The sequence below is a fragment of the Chenopodium quinoa genome, unplaced genomic scaffold (assembly GCF_001683475.1).
Source record: "Chenopodium quinoa cultivar QQ74 unplaced genomic scaffold, ASM168347v1, whole genome shotgun sequence".
In the NCBI taxonomy this organism is placed as follows: Eukaryota; Viridiplantae; Streptophyta; class Magnoliopsida; order Caryophyllales; family Amaranthaceae; genus Chenopodium; species Chenopodium quinoa.
The window spans coordinates 6,383,536-6,388,643 of record NW_018742204.1 but is presented as its reverse complement, the minus strand read 5'-3'; the positions used below and the strand labels follow the sequence as shown (position 1 = coordinate 6,388,643).

Sequence of the window (5,108 nt, the reverse complement as noted above, 5' to 3'; positions counted from 1 at the left end):
ATGAAAGATAGTCTCGTTTTTTTCCCTTACTTGTGACTTTCAATTTCCATTCTTAAGCTCTTCGTAAATTTTGTATTTATATTTATCAAAGCATGAATTTACTTTAAATATTATATCTTTCAAGTTATTGAGATGTTTTTATATTCAAAAAAAAAAAAAAAAAGAAAAAGAAAATATTTCAGCAAAGAAAAAGATCAATGTTCCTCTTCGCTCATTCTAATTTCACCAGCATTTCATAATTCCGCCTGCATTTTTTAATTTTTTTTTACATTAGTTACTGTGATTCAAGAAAAGGGCAAAAGCACTAAAGCAGGCCATGATCTCATTTCACAATAGTTATGACAATTACTTCCATTACTGACCAGAAAGACACCAACTTCTACTTTTAGGTGCATTGAAAAATGCGGTGAAGGATATGGTTTCCGTACAAGGTTTGAAACGGTCGTGAATTGAACAATGATCATGTACTCATTTTGCCGGCCATTGATATAACAACGGAAATAACTAGTCTCTTGTGTAGGGAGACAAGCTTGCTAGTGATTTACAAATATTGAAATTTTATTTTCTGTATTGTCTCTTTGGAGCTGAGGGAGAATCACAATTACATATAAACTGCTCAAAAAGACAAACACCATAAGTTGCTCAAAAACACCATCACATCAGAAGCTTAACTGAAATGATACAGTCTGACAACCACAACCATAATTTAATTATAGTTGCTCATTTCTCAGCATATGATACAGAAGAATTGATTGGACCAAGACAGTAAAAGAATACTTGCTAAACTGCTAAACAAAATCAAATGTATAGCAGAAAATCAAGGGAAAGGCGAGTCCTATTTGTTCGTTTTTCATTTATCCTTTTTTCCAAGACCAACCTCAAATTTATAATACTTGTATTATTAACAACTCGAAAATGATGAAAAAGCTAGAGTGTACCGATCATACTGAGATCAACCTTCACATTCCAAGAAGAGCAGTCAGTATACCATTCCATACTGCAAAATAAAGCCAGATTTAATTTCAGCGCTTGCTAAACGACTTAATTCTACTTACAGAGTTATAATTGAACAAAATGCTGAAAAACCCTTCTTTCTACCTCTCTGGTATCATAACAAGACTTGCAAGAGCCCAAATTCAGATGCCAGTCTGCAAACCCTTTTGAGAAAGGTAGCTTCACTGTTCAAAGGTAAACGGAAAAGCATCAAGCACTCCACTGCACTTCATTCAGTTGCCTTATCAAGCAAGCTTTAAAGGCATATATAGGTTTTTCTATTCATTTAACATAAACGAAAAAACGACCTAAAGCACTTCAATTGTTAGTCAAGAGTCCAGAACAAACAGTATTCACTTGACAAGAAGCCGCACAGCAGAATAATGCGCACCATGACATGACTACTTAAGAGCAGAAGTAATGAGATCTGCCAACATAATAGGAGAAGCCTTCCCAGAGTAAAAAGCATACTGCCTACCACAAAAAAAAAAGCGCTCCAAAATCATCGGCACTACCAAGATAAAATAATCAGATAGCCAATAATAAAATTAAACAAGTTATGGTTACTCGAAGAAAAGTTAGTATCAGAATCATGACATGACTACTTAAGAGCAGAAGTGATGAGTTGCAAAGGAAAATAGAATCAGAAGTAACAGCAATTGTCAAATTGCAAGACTAAACGTAAGATACATGGCCTCAAAAATATCCAAGACATCATCAAAATTTCACAAAAGAAATGGACCGAACAGGATTATATGAAGAATTTTCAGGAAGTATTCCAACAAGGGCCTTTCGTTGGGTTCTCTAGGTACTTTGATCATCTCATCTTGCCACCACGCTCCCTCAAAGAAAGAGTCAAGGTCTCTCCATCTCCAATATTGTAATAAGCAAGTTTGAGATTATCCTTGAGAAAACCAGCCTCTCCACTCAGTTTCTGTTTGTTTGCTGGAAGTTGAATTTCCCCAGATACTTTTTCTTTCAGACTACCAACGGTTTATTCAAGGACATGACTCCAAAATTTGTCCCTTGAGATTCCCTTCATCAACATTGGGAACAGATATGTTGAGCCTGACAGGTCCCTGAAGAGGAAAACATTAGGGTACAACAATTAGCTCCATCTAATGTAATTCAGGCAGGGTTGGGGATTTAGCTCACACAATGCTCTGCTTCTTAATTAATGAAAGTAGCAGCATAATTATGTATGTCCAGAACGAAAGACACCCTGCAATATTTGGGTCTAGATTGCATACATCTAAGGTGATGATGGAAAGCAAAAAGGAACAGTAAAAAGAAGTTATGAACAATAACCAGGTTTACACTGTTTTAAAATTGCAACACTAGTAATTTTGTAAAAGAAAGCACCCCATTTTGGTCAGATCATTCAAATATACGAAACCAAATGTCAAAGTGTAAAATGTCACTGGATTCGTTATCAACTTGTTATGAATTTTACTAAAAAAAAAAATTTACTAATTGAAAAAAAAAAAAAGATATTAATGGTTAAATTGTGAGTTGGCAAAGCATGAAAATCTCAAGTGTTGCCATTATAAAGAATGAAGTATATAACAAACAATACCTAACCCAGAATAAAAAAGAACAAAGCAACACTAAACACATATCTACACTTGTAGCGATTCAGAAACCTGTATTCTACTCACTGCTAATATCCTACAGTGGACATACCAGCAATGTCACAGATTCACTGTCATTATGCTTGAGACTAAAATTATTCCCTCTTTAGTAGTCCTTGTGTGTCAAGATACTAAGCCTAGAATCCTCCACAATTGAAAACCCACCAATACACAAATCCATCTAAAAATATCCTCTTAAAGTTGGTCAGAGATATAGAATATGAAAATAGTTCATATAATCCTTCTAGTATATAACAACAATAATGCTTATAACTTGTTCACATAGCTAAAATATTTAGCTGTCCTTTCAACATTCACGTCTTGTGAAAAAAGACATTGAGCATTAGAGCCTCACTAGAATAAGAAAAGCAGCTCCTAGAGAAAGCATAGTACTATGACAGAAAGAGCCTTAGTGTAGTAAATTCGCAGATTTTGATAACATTGTGAAAAAATACCATTTGACAGAGACAAATTTAAAGCAAACACAGAACTTTGGCAGGAAAACAAAAGGCATACCGTATGTTGAACAAGGCACTGCTCTTCTGGAATCAATGCAGAGTCATCCAACTTCTGTCTTTTGGGCTCTAGTTCTTCAGGAAGTGGAGGAATAGCTTCCTCTGGTGGTGGGGGGTGGAGGCGGCATTCCTTGGTGGAGCAGGCATACCATGTTGAGGAAAAGGTGTAAAGGGTTGGTGAACACCAAGCGGTGTAAATTAAGATCCAGGTGCAGGAGGCACTGGCATACCAGGTTGATTCATGGACCCAGATGGAGGCATTGATGGGTGATTCATCATCATATGCTGCTGTCCAGGAGGCATTTGCATAGGAGGACCCATTTAGCTTAAAGGGTATATAGGACGAGGTAGGGGTGGCACCATAACTCCACCAGAGGTTGGAGCAGAATACTGAATATTGCTGGTTGGTACATGAGGCAAGTTCACAGATAGACCAGCTGGGGGAGGAAGTGGACGAAGCATAGGAACACCGGGTCTTGGTGGAGGAGGAGCAGATGGACCAGGAAGAGACCTAACATCATTGTAATTGATCTCACTATGATCCTCCCCACCCATACTTTGAGACATGGCCTGATTTACAGTGCGACCAATGCTCCCTGTATGACCATTCCATATGACTTGCTTAGGCTGCTCATCCTTTTTCTTCTCTATATCAGTTTTGACGGCATTAGATATTTCTTCTTCTGTAATACCAAATATATCTGGGCGAGTAAGAGCAAGTCCCACAATGTTTCTGGAAATTTCATCATCATGAGCAAGGGTTGTTTCTCGAATTTTGGCAAACATCCTCTCCTTTTGCTCCTTGTATTTCGGATCAATTAGAGAAATCCTCATATGTTCTGACATCTCACTAATGGTAATCAGTTCACCGATAATTGGAGAAACCACATACTTTGTTGGGTCTCTTTCAGCAGCAATTCTTTCTTCGGGTCGTTTCCAGTTCTTCACAGTTCTCATTGGAGGATCATCTTCATCCATAGCAGCCTTAACCTCATTCTTCTTTTCCTCACCAGTTTCCTCAAGGGTAGAACCCGTCATACCCTCTTGAAGAAGCTGCATCTCTTCCTCATCCATTTCCATTGCTACCTCTTTTCCTGGCTAAACAATCTCCTCTTCATCCCCATCCTTCGTTGAAACCTTGCTTCTCCTTATAACTTCTTCAAGAGTCATTGGCATAGGCAGTGCCTCATCTTCATCATCTGCGAAGTTAATTGATTCAACGACAACAAAATCATGCCAATCAATCATAGCCATTTCAATTCTCTCTTGCTCAATTTCATCTTCAGCTTTCTGCCTAGCTTGCTCCTGCGACTTTTCCCATTCAAACCTATGCAAACAGTGCTCAAGGACTGTTGTCCGATCAACAATACTCTTCCTTAGCTTTTGAGTTAAGCCTTTTAGAGGCATCAAAACCTTAGAATAGGCATCAGCAAGGGCAGTGAAAAACATAAATATACTATGTGTAGGTTTCAAAAAATGGAATTGGGGGTTCATTTCTCGACTAGTAAGCCCTGTCAGAAAGGATTCTTCGTTTCGGGCAACAAATTGTGCAGTAAGCTTAATAACATTATAATTTCTTGCATCATTTTGAGTCTTATATTCATGTGCACGTGAGTCATAGGTTAATGATTTATGGCATATGTAGAAAATTAGATGCATTACTCATTGTATAATTTGTTTTATATATCTCATATTGCATGGATTAATTTCTTATAATTGTAGTATATGTGAATGTCTGTTCAAAATATATATAGTATGACGTATTTGTAACTTTGAAGGAAAATTACAAAGAAATATTTATATTCCAATGGGCTTATAGTTGTGATGAAATTATTGAAAACGTCGATTTAATAACATGCTATGAATCATGTAAAAGGAGTTCCTGAAGAACTTTTATACGACGTATTAAATGCCCAACCCTACAAATTTTTATGTCTTGAATATTGCAATTATTATCAAACTCTTGAAA

The 5,108-nt window shown here is 36.8% G+C and overlaps 1 pseudogene; it reads right to left on the bottom strand.

The window, feature by feature from the left end:
* Window positions 1–1,154: 1,154 nt before the first annotated feature.
* LOC110719019 lies at window positions 1,155–4,798 on the bottom strand (annotated as a pseudogene).
* Window positions 4,799–5,108: the final 310 nt, after the last annotated feature.